This window comes from Trichosurus vulpecula, chromosome 2 (genome assembly GCF_011100635.1).
Source record: "Trichosurus vulpecula isolate mTriVul1 chromosome 2, mTriVul1.pri, whole genome shotgun sequence".
Taxonomy (NCBI): domain Eukaryota; kingdom Metazoa; phylum Chordata; class Mammalia; order Diprotodontia; family Phalangeridae; genus Trichosurus; species Trichosurus vulpecula.
The window spans coordinates 193,948,318-193,961,043 of NC_050574.1; positions in this window are offsets into that span (position 1 = coordinate 193,948,318).

Consider the following 12,726-nt stretch of genomic DNA (forward strand, 5'->3'; position numbering starts at 1 on the left):
TCACTTAACCCTGTTTGTCTCAGTTTCCTCATCTGTAAAATGAGCCAAAGCGGGAAATGGCAAACCACTCCAGTATCTTTGCCAAGAAAACCCCAAGTGGGGTCACAGAGAACCAGACATGACTGAAATGACTCAACAACAAAAAAAGCTGCCATCCTGGGTGACTGGAAAGATTGGGGTGTTCTCAGCAGAAATAAGGAAAAATAGAAGTACAAGTTTAGGGGAAATTATAATTCTGTTTTTAAATATGTTGAGTTTGAGATGCCTATGGGACATAGGCTGATGGTAGGACTGGAGTTGAGAGAGATTGGGGGCTTGATTTATATACGTGGGAGGCATCTACATCTGTAACAGACTAAGTCTATCAGAACTAATGAGGTCACCACAGAAGGTAAGAGAAAAAAACTTTGGGGGCGAGGGGGAGAAACCACTGAGGGCAGGACATGAGTGATGATCTAGAAAGGGAGATAAAGAATGCTTAAAAAGGCAAGAAGGCACTTGTCTGTCTTTGGTTATATGTCCCTCCTTCTACCTTTGGTACAGAGCCTGAAAATCTGAGCTTATTAGAAAACTCCCAATGCAATCACATTTAAATGTTTTCTTTAGGATTATTTACAATAACATTGTAAGAATAAATATAGCTTTTAATTTGCTAGAGATTCCATGAGTTTCCATTAGTCCCAATTATGAAAGCACAGCAGACTAATAAAAATTAGTGAAAGTAGATAGAAACTGAATAAAAAATTGGTTTATAGAATCTAAATTGTAATCATACCTGTTATTAAATTCACTGATAAATCACTTTTGCAGAAATTGATTTACTGAGCACCTACCACCTGTAAAAGGACTAGGGAGCAGGAGTCAGTAGTTGCTGTAGACTAAGAGAGGAAGCTGTATTTCCTCATACTTGACATGTTTGATAATGTTCCATAATGTTTGAGACAGGCTTAATTCAGATACAGTTATACATCTTTGCTGTTTTTAATTCCACACGCTATGGCACTGTAGTATGCTGGCCTTGGAGTCAGAAAGATCTGAATTCAAATCCTGCCACTTACTAGCTGTTTGATCATGGGGAAGTCACGTAACTTGGGTCTCACTGTAAAATGGGGATAGCAATAGTGCCTCCTTCAGAAAGTTATTTTGAAGATCAAATGGAATAATATATGTAAATGTAAGTTCTATATGTGTTAACTATTATTGAAGATACAAAGATGAACAACAGTACAGACCCTGGCCTTAAGAAGTTTACAGTCTAATGGGAAAATGACGTGTTCACAAGTAGCTAGGATGCAAAGGTGGAAGTGTGGGCAAAATGTCCTAGGAAAACTTCAGGAGAGAAAACTTTGATCTGAAAAGATCAAGAAAGGTTTTGTGGAAGACTAGGTGCAGGGAAAGTGAGCAGTCACCAAAGGCTTTTGCAGTAACCTTAGTCAATCGTAGGCAGTCACTCCATTCTCTGTCCACTACCATTCCAATCCCAGGCCAGTGTCTTTAGGGTGGCAGCTTCAAAACTACACCAAAGAAAGTGAAATTAGCTGCAGGTCGGGAGAGACCAAAAGCCTTTGAAGTCACTACAAAGTTTACCCAACTTCTGGCAGCACTTCCCACCCCCAGATAAACAGCTCAGCAGCTAATGAGCCAAAGAAAATTTAAAACTAACTGCAAGTAGAGTGAATAATCACTAGGTACTTTTAACTAGCTACTCATCGTGAAGTTTCCCCTCAGCAGTAATTTCGTAAGTTTTCCCCCACCCGAATAGGGGACATCCATTTAAGAGTTTAAGGAGGATGGGCTAGAGGTAGCAAACAGCAGATTGAGGAAATCACACCAAGAAAGACTCCAGTATCCTAGGATAAAATTGGTTAAAACTAGATAAAGAAAATCAATTACTAAAAGGCCTTTAAAGACTCAAGGAATGGCTTAAAGACATGAATAATAAAAGACCTGAAGAAGTAAAATCTTCCACAGTGGAATTACCCAATATGGTGAGGACTTTCTTATTGACATTGCTTGAATACCACTATGGTACATGCAGGATGTCCATTTCTTGGTCTTGCTACGTGACTGGTCTACTTCCTTTTCCAGATATGAAATAAATTTCTCTAATCTCTTTACATCACTTCTGTCCAATGCATTGGTAATATTTATAGTCTTCTTATGCCCAACAGGCACCTTATTGTTTTGAGGCAATTTGTGACCTAATTCTTCAGAGACTAGTATTCTACAGCTTGTAGCTACAGACTAAAAAAATACCAGTGCTAAAAAAAAATATGGGCCTTGGTTTCAGGGAGAAACTTGGGATCATGAAAACCATTCTTCAGTTTCTTGAGAACAGTCCAATCTACTCTCCTGTTCCATTCATTATTCAATCATCATGTTGGTCAAGATAGATGTATGGATGGCCCAGTTCTGTGGACTAACATACATATGCATATCATAGTCTAGACCAGGGGTGCTTAATCTGTTTGTGTCATGGAACCCTTCATCAGTCTGGTGAAACCTATGGAACCTTTCTCAGTGTTTTTAAGTGTGTAGTATAAAATACAAGAAGTTACAAAGGAAATTGTATTAAAATAGTTATCAAAATGTTTTAAAAGTTCTTGGACTCCAAGTTTAGAACACCTAGTGTAAATGATAATCATTCTTCATTTTGTTATTCCTGAGTGGATAGTTAAGCCATTAAAAAAATGATTATGGCTCAGTTTTGACTTGGTTGAACATCCTCTATGACCATAACAATCTTTGGGAAGTTTCGTTTTATGCCTTGCTTGATGTAGTCAGACAAAATCACAGATCCTTCATATATTTACATATTAATGATGAGAAATTATTATAGTAATATAACAGCCAAGCACCCATCAGTCTGGATCTCTTTATAGCTATATCCCCCTCCATGGCATTTTTGGAGTACTTATATATTCAAATTCATAGCTCGTGAATTCCATATATGAATCTTTCTCCAGATCAAGTCTGATAACTATGAATTCGAAGCAAAGAAGTGTAGTAAAGTAGAATAGGTAAAAACAAGGAATTGAATTAGGAATTTAAGCAGTTATTAACCATAGGCCATTCCCAAATGACTTAGGCAACACACACTCTAGGGAGTGGTCATCTTTGCTCCCAATTAAGTACTCTGTTTCCCCAATATGGCAGAAGAGAGATTGGAAAGTTGCTGGGAAGATTTGCCACAGGGCTAGGAAACCATGGATTTCTCTGCATGGAACATGAATGAGATGCCCACGCTCAGGGCACAGATGCTCTTTCTTCATCCCAACATTTCGTCTTTTGTTAATCTTGACTAGTCCCTTATAGCACTTCAATTTCCATTTTTAATGTTTTGGGAAAGGCAGTATAGAATAGTAAATAAGTAAGAGAACCAGTCTAGGAGTCTAGAAAGTCTGAGTTCAAGTGCTGTGTGACCCAGGTTAAACCCAATTAACTTTCTCCCTGCTCTTCCCTTCTCACGTTGTAACTAGCTTCCTTAATCTGGCACCTGCTCCTTCTCTCCTTTGTTATATACTCTAGAACAACAACGACAAAAGTGCCTTCTCAAAGGAAAGAAAAAACTACAAATTCAGAAGTATCCTACCAGGATAAGGTAATTAGAAGGAAATGTAAAAGCCTAGATGATTTCTGTGGTTTCTGACATAATATTTAAGTCACTGAGTCTTGAGTGTCTAATTTAGAATTTATGAAAATCCACGCTAGCATCCCCTACCCTCACTATATTCATTTCCCTTGTGGGTTACAAAGAGAATGGTGTCTTCTATCCCACAATACTCCCACACTGGTTTGGGGGTTCAGCCCCCTTGGTACTCTACAATGAACTCAGTATATTTTTCAGGTCTAGGATCATTCTTAGGCAAAAAGAAAGATTCTAATTGCATGTTGGGTACAGAAGTATTCTGCCAATACTCCTTTTTAACCTAAAATCTAACTTCCCTAACCCCCAGCCAAGGGGAAAAGCAAAAGATGATGCTATTAATACCACTCTTCCCCTGAAACACACAAAGATAAACCATACATTATCAATTAATAAACATTTATTAAGCAACTATTATGTGCAGGACACTATCCTTATCCTATGTGCTGGAGATACAAAAAGGAGTCAAAAGACAGCCCCTGCCCTCACCAATAAAATGGGCATAATAATTGTGCCACCAAATTGACTATGAGGAAAGGGATTTGCAAATCTCAAAGTGCTGTAGACGTGAGTTATTATTAGATTCTCACAATGATCCTAATGAGGTAGGTATGGCAAGCATCTTTATGCTAATTCGAATTGAGACATTATGAAATGAACATATCAAGTGGTCATGAATGGCTTGCCAAAAGTCATACGCAGAGTTTTGGCAGACATAGTAGGATCCATTCCTACTGAATGCTGGGCCACTGCTATCTCCATTGCACCACTTTCTTTTTATTGTTTCCTGAATTAAAACCTAGTATGGGTCCTGTAGACTCAGCTGTATGGCAACTTAATGGAGTGCTCGTGGAGAAAAAAATTGAGGAAATCTCAATATGAGATAAGGAAACTTCTCTGGAATTTGCTGTTAACACTCTCGTACAAAGAGGAATTTTCATAATAATTGCTTTAGGGATGTAGCCAACCGGTTAATGACAATTTTTAGGACAACTTCCTTTTGCAGGTTTATGTTCTTTTTCTCTCTGTCATTTATTTATAAAGTATCATTGACTCAAAAATATCTGTCTACATCCTCAGTGACAGGTTATACTCTAAAACCTGGGAGCATTTGTTATTTTTTGTTGTAAGGAGGGATTCTAGCTTTGAACAATGAAGCAGGGAGGGGAGGAGACAGTTGATGGGTGTCCTTTTTAGAGTTTAACTAATGTGCTTGAGCTGAAGAGATAGTTTTTATCATTTACAAAAGTGAAAGGAGCTATACTTTAAATCCAGGATTGTGAACTTAAAGAACTAAATAAATTTCTTATTAGTGGAACCACAAATCCTTGGAATTGTAAGACTCCTTGATCAAGGCTGGGGAGTTGAAATACTCCTTGCTCCTCATTGCCACTTCCAAGTTTCTCCCCCTTCTTCCTTCACTCAGTAATCCCTCTTTCTTTGAGGTTCATGTTATTCATGTCTACTACCCAATCAAAATCCTGGTTTTTGTTGTTGTTTTTGTTCAGTCATGCCCGACTTCATGACCCCATTTGGGGTTTTCTTGGCAGAGATACTGGAGTGGTTTGCCATTTCCTTCTTGAGCTCATTTTACATATGAGGAAACTGAGGCGAACAGGGTTAAGTGACTTGCCCAGGGTAACACAGCTAACACATATTTGAGGCAAGATTTGAACTCACAAAGATGAGTCTTTCTGACTCCTGGCACAGCATTCTATCTACTGTGCCACCTACCTGCCTCTCGAAATGCTGGTAGAAGTTATCAACAGACCCATAGGTCATTCTCCTTCCTTCTACAATGAATTTGATACCTTTCTTACAATTTTTCTCTCCTCCCAAACTCTTGCCCTCACACTAGGGGTCCCTAACATAAATATTGATTATCCCTCAAGTACCCTAACCACTCAGTTCCTCACCTATTCTCCTCCTGTGAGCTATTCCTCCACCCCACCTTAGTCACACACAATGCTGGTTGTACCCTTGATCACCCATAAATGTACCACTTCCACTTTCGAGAACTCCGAAATCCCTTTAACTGACCATAATCTATTGGCTTTTCACCTTCTCTTTGTTCTCCCTTACATTACCCTCACCATCTTTTTAACCTAAAATCTAACTTCCCTAATCCCCAGCCAAGGGAAAAAACAAAAGATGATAATATTAATACCACTCTCCCAAAATGCACAAAGATATGCCCATCAATTACACCATTACATACATTATCACCATCCCCACCATTGGCCTCCAATCCCTTGACCCCTCTATTCTCTCCCAGGCCATCTCCCCTGTATTAGCCACTCTCTCCTCTTCTCTCTTCTCTCCATCTTGACTCTTTGGTGAATCAATTCAACCATATATTGTCCTCTTCTCTTAAATCCCTAGCCCTCTCATCATATTGCCGATCACACCTAGCTAAACCTCAACCTTGGACCACCCCCACCACCTTGCTTTTATGCCTATACACATACTTCTGAATGGTGGAAAAAATCACACCAACTTTCTACTGGGTCCACTACAAATTTATGTTTCATAACCTCACGGGGCAGGGGGGCTGGGGAGGGGTGCGTTAACTGCTGCTAGGCAGTCCTACTGTGCCTCACCACTAGAGTTTATTAAATGGGGGAGGGGGTCGACATGATTGGGTCTGTATTTCAGGAAAATCACTTTAGTGGCCTTCTCTACTACCCAAACATGATGAGGTAGCCTTAGTCTTTATTAAGGCTAACCCCTCTACCTATTCAAGTGATTCCATTCCATCGAATCTTATCTAACTGATTGCTCTCCTTCATCCCCACCTTCTACCTATTTTCAACCTCTCCCTCTCCACTGGCTGAATGGAGGATTGAGTGAGGAGAGGCTCAAGGCAGGTAGACCCACCCACAGACAATTACAATAATCCAGGTATGAAGTGATGAAAGCCTGCAGTAGAAAGTTGGCAGTGTCAGAGGAGAAAGGGGGATGTTTTCAAGAGACTCACTTGGTAAAGGTAAAAGGCAACAGACTGGACATGGGCTAGGGGCGGTGGGGAGAGGTGAGAGGTAGTGAGGAATCCAGGATGACTCCTAGATTGCAAGCCTGAGAGGGTGGGAGGAAAGTGTTGCCCTCTACAGTAATAGAGAAGATAGGAGGAGGGGAGGGTTTGGGGGCAAAGATGACAAGTTCCATTTTGGTCATATTAAGCTGAAGATGTCTATCAGACATCCAATTTGAGATGTCTGAAAGGTAATTGGAAATGTGAGATTGGAGACTGGGGCAGGAAAGGTAGAGAATCATCAACACAGAGATGATAATTAAATCCATTGGAGCTAATAAGATCACCAAGTGAAGTAATAGAGAGGGAGAAGGAGGCAGTGGTTCTATGAGTTTATCCATATGGGTATTTTTCCAACAACACATATCACAGCCCATCCTTACCTGCCCATCCTGAGACTCTAATCCGTGTCTTCTTCTAAGTTCCTCACAAGGCATCATCCCAGTGTACTAGGGGCCTTCCCTGAGTTCTCCTTGCATTGGGAGGACACAAGAGGAATGCATGGACTGTCCGTTGGTTATTTTCTTACTCTTGCCTGTCTTCTTTTTCAATCATATATTTCTATAATAACATCCTTTACTCTAGGTATTTGTGGTACCTTGTTAGATGTTGCAGCATGCTCCCACCAGCCATCCATTTCTCCATTGTCCTGTGAGTTACGCTCATTTTAAATTCTCTGGAGACTGGTTTTCCATGTCAGTCAAACAACATAGATAGATGTTAAAAAAGAGGGACCATTACTCAGGGAGGAACTTGGACTCATTACAAAAGCTTTGCAATTTCCCAAAGGCAATCAGCCTGTTCTCTTCCTTCTACTCAATTCTACCCTACTCCTTGTCTGTCCAAGATATACATGCTTATGGATTAGCTCTACAGATCATCTGTCCCACTGGACAGTAGGCATCCTTCATCCACTTGGTTTTTCTTGTGTGGATAGGCTAAACTCCTGAGTGGGCATAAATTCCATCCAGGAAGCTCTCTACTATTCTAGGACTTGATGCAAACAAGCATAATATACAAACAGGAGCTTCTGAAGGACTTCACAATCTATAGTGAACTGCACTTCAAGTTGACTCTTAACTGGATCTACTCCAGGACAGTGGTGAATCCATTTATTGACCATACATCTCTTGTGTTATACCTTGTTTGATATTAATGATCAGAGAGGGTTGTTGAATAATATATGGTTCAAGGAATGTAAAATACATACATATATATATATATATATATATACACGCACACACACACATACATGTGTATGTATGTGGGTATATTGACCTTAGTTGATCATCAGAGATTTTTATACTAGAGAGAAGGCTTACAAATGTAATGTATGTGGAAAAGCTTTTATCTGGAGTAGTAATTTTCTTCAACACCAGAGAATTCACACTGGAGAGAAACCTTATGAATGTAATGCATGTTGAAAGACATTTATCCAGAAATCTTACCTTATTTGACATCAGATTATATGCTGTGGAGAGAAATCTCATCAGTGTAATCACTGTGGTATTTGTAACTCTAATCAATGTGGCATATACCACATATGATACTGTATACATGTGTGCATATATACATGCATATAATACACACGTAACATATGTTTGGATGTATACATATCTAGTAAGTAGCCCTCTTCTTTCATTTCCACATATATTTCATACACACACATTATGTATATACACATATAAACACAGATATGTAATATAATATATGCTCGTATGTGTATATATAGTGAGTAGTTCTTTTTTCATTTCCACATATATTTCATATATATACACACATATGTATATATACATACACACAGATATGTACATATAACATGTATGTTTATATGTGTATGTAAAGTGAGTAGCTCTCTTTTTCATTTTCACGTGTATTTCATATATACACATACACACACACACACACACACACATTCACCAGGAGGTATTGTTAGCCACTATCCTTTTCCTATTCAATAAGTCTTGGCCTCAATCGCCCGAGGGGGTGGTACAAGGCAATTGACAACCTCTCAGTAATTCTCAGCTGTTGGGTCACTTGTCTTCCCTCTCTGTCTTTTGTCTGAGTGTAGTTAGTGTGGATTTATCCAATCAGAGCAGCTCTAAGATCCCACCTACTGGGAAAATCCTGTCCTCTTCCTAAACTTGCTACACACACACATACACACACACACACACACACACACACACGCACACACACACGCACATGCACATGCACATATACATGCATCTATACATATATATGCTTGGATATTATATATAATATTTTACTAAATCTAGTATAATAGGTAATAGAAAGAATAACCAATATCTACTAAAACATCCACTATGAGTCCACATACCCAGGACTTTTAGAAAAAAATAGTTCAGTTTGTTCAGTCATTCCACTTAATGGTGTAGAAAATACAGCATTGCTCCAAATTGGTGTTCCCAACTTATGACGTCTAGTAGGGCCGGTCACCAAATAAAGGGCTCTTGAACCTCAATCTGGTTCTCTGTTCTTCTTTCTGCCTTAATGCTGAAAAGAAAATATGACTTGCATTAAGTTCTGATTTGCTACAACTACCCTAACAGGAAAGCATATCTCTCCATAAGTGACACCACACTATGATTTAATTTCAGAACAAACTCTGACCTGTGAGGCAGGTGCTCAGGACAGTGTCTTTTCTATTCTGTTTCCTTTCACCATCATGGACTTCAAATTGCTCCTTGCTCTGACTAACTCATCACTAGTGAAGGGATGAAATATACATAAGCCAGTGCAGGCCAGATAGAGAATTTTTCTCTGTCCAATTCAATCATCTTGCTTCCTTTGCTTTTCTTATGTCTCTTTGAGCCTTTTAGTTCTCATTTGTACTGACCAAGAGGAACATCATATTCCCTCTTGTTCCTTCTCAGCTTTTTAGTTATGTTGACAGCGCTGATCCAAAGCACAGAACTATTGTCCTTTGATGGGCATAGATATTTAATGTCCCATTGCACCTAATCTTGAAATATGCATAGGAGATACCTTTGTGGAAGAGACGATTTAAGATGCCAGTTTTCTCTACCAAGTCATTTAAAATAAAAATTGATAATAGTCAATAAGCTATATGTACAATGAGATCTTATATTCTACACAACTTTTAGGCAACTGAATGATGGTAAAGATGTGGTCTACTGTGACTTAAAAGATTCAGAGAATATAAGATCTCACTGTGCTCATTGTTTTAAAATGTAGGTGAATTAAGATCATTTGGGGAGCATTTTGGAATTGAGAGAATAACGATCTCTTAGGAAGATAATTTAGTGTAAACATTTGGATAATGGATTTAGAGCTGGAAAGGGACCTTAGAGGTCCTAGAGTTTGTCCTAATTTTATATTTAGGGAAACTGTGGCCCAGGAAGTTTAAATGACTTGCCCAGGATCACACAGAAGGTGTCTGAAATGAGATTGGAATATGAGTCCTCTGGCTTCCCACTCCAGTATTCTACTACACCATTTGTACTCCTTAAGAATATGGAAACGGCTAAAAAATGTTGCAACATAGGCAAATGCAATAATGAATATAAAAGGATTTCCATATGAAGGTAAACAAAGGTTAGCATTCTCATTTGGAAACATACAGGCCAAGAAGAGATGGAACTAAAGTCATGAACAGTACAGATGAAGTGAAATTAATCAACAAGTCCCCAGATTATATAACAACCAGATAATACTGGCTGACAAATGAGCTGTCAGTGATCCACTGAGTAAAGGACCTGCTAGACATGTTTTTCTTTTTTTTTTTAAATTTATTTTTTCTAATTTATTTTTAGTTTTCAACATTCATTTCCTGGACAGGCTTTTCAACTTGCTTCCCTTCCCTCCTTTTTTTTTTTTAATTGTCAGGACTTATCTGGTAGCCACTGTACTTCAGAGGCATGATCTTTCCTTTCAAGCCCAGTGAGATATTCAGGGCAGAGAAGCAATAGCATAGCCACCTTGCTAATTATACTCACCACTGCCATCACCCCAGTGGCTACCAAGCTTGAGTATGCTAAGAATATCTAGTCCCAAGGATTGTTCTCTTTCTTCCTCAAAAATCTGTCATCTGTCTTAGGGCTTGGGTCATTTAATGCCGTCAGAAATTTCTTTGGCGATGTTACTTCAGATTGTATAGGGATATCACCCCTCAGTTCTTTAGATTTCCTCCCTTCTAGAATTTCTCTTTATCCAATGTCCTGCATATATTCAGACAAAATATCTCTGATCCAGACAATAAAGCTATCTTTTTATGCAGTTCCCAAAAGCATTATAATAGTCTCCCAAACCAATATTATTGAAGGTGAGAAAAAGTGATTCTTGGCCACGTAAGTGTCTCTAACCTTTGATTGTAGCATCATAAAGCATCAGTACCCTAACTTGCAGTCTGACAATATTCTACCGAATGGATAGCTGTCCTGGCTCAGAATGGCCATTTTATATTCTTATTATACTTAACCAAAAAATCTTTCCCTTTGTTGGATGAGGAAAACACATAAGAAAGATCATCAAAGACCTAGACAAAAATCCCTTTGCAGGGACATTAGACAGACACAAGTCAAGAGATTTAAGGAATTTCATGATCAGTTGGAAGTCTCTCATTTTCCTCACTGTACACTTTCTCCTGACATAGTCTTGGAAGAAATGAAAGAAGACAGCTACTCCACTATCCCAGTGGATTAACACCTTCTAATGGGCTGCTCTTTTAAAGTGAGAGCAGGCCATTGCATGATAGGATAAGCCACGAAAACTCAGACTAATTTGCAAAAAGGTGGCACTTGGCTTCAAGTCTCCATTGGTACAATTATTCCCTCAAGGAGTGAGTAATCCTGGTTGTTGTGGTGACCTCAGCCACCATTATTTTCATCCTCTCAATAATTTTTGTCTTGATCCTGTCTTCCTTGGCTTAACTGGTCTGGTGAGGCCTGCCTATTTTTCTACCTGTATTCCTTCACTGAATGACTAATCTAGTCTAACCCTGAACCTTGCTTAGCCTGCTTTAATTCTCAGCTCCTCATGGTTTCCTTATCGATTGGATCAGATGATCTCAAAGGTTCTTTCCAACTCTAAATCCTGTATTTCAGACTTACTTGGCTCAATCTCTGGGTAGAAAGGAATTTCCAAATCTTCATTTTTTATATACCTGCTTGCTGGCCCCATCCATGGGTCACAGACCTTTCCCAGCCAGGCTTCTGGGTATAAGCCAGGATATTCAGAGGCCCATTTGAGCTGCTTTGTCTTTCTTTATGATACAAATTTGTGTACCTCCTCAAAGTAAGTAGTTTTCAACTTGAATCCCCTTTCAGCGTTTCCCTTGTTCTATGGTTCCCTCAGATTCCATGTGGGGGACCTAGCATGAATCATCTCTGCCCAGGCACATCATAATGCTTAGATTTTGTTTCAGTAGCTGAACAATGAATGGGACCATGCTTCACATTGTCATTTTGCCCTTTGTCTATCATTTCTGTTTGGGAGACTCATTCTGAACCAATCCCTTAATCTTTACATGATTATCAATGTTTTGTGTGTAAATGCCAAGGTTAGAGATCTACTAAGTGAAACCTAATTTTTAAAAATGAACAGGCATATTTGGAAATGAAGAGATGACATTTTATTTGTACCTAACAATTTTTACATGTAACTGTCAGAACCTAATTACAGAGCCAAGATCCTGAGGGGTCCTGACTAAATGTTAATTGGTTCAGATGATGACAAAACAATCATATTATTATGTTTGTTTTGATTTCTTTCATTACTCACTTGAAAATCTCACTGTTTTATTACAATGAGATTCTTTCTATAGCCAAAGACTTTCTAGCACCAGCCAGTGGCTCACATATTCTCATTTGGAGTAATACCAAGTTCTAGGAAGACCAAAGTTATCTAGGGCCAAAGTCAGTCAGTCAGTCCCTTGGACATCCTTGAAATTCCCCCCACCCCCTGGTAATCTATAGCACACCAGAATAATAATAATACCCAATACTTACATGGCCCTTTCTACCTGTTCCTTCTTTTGACCCTCACACCAGTCCTGTATGTAGTCAGT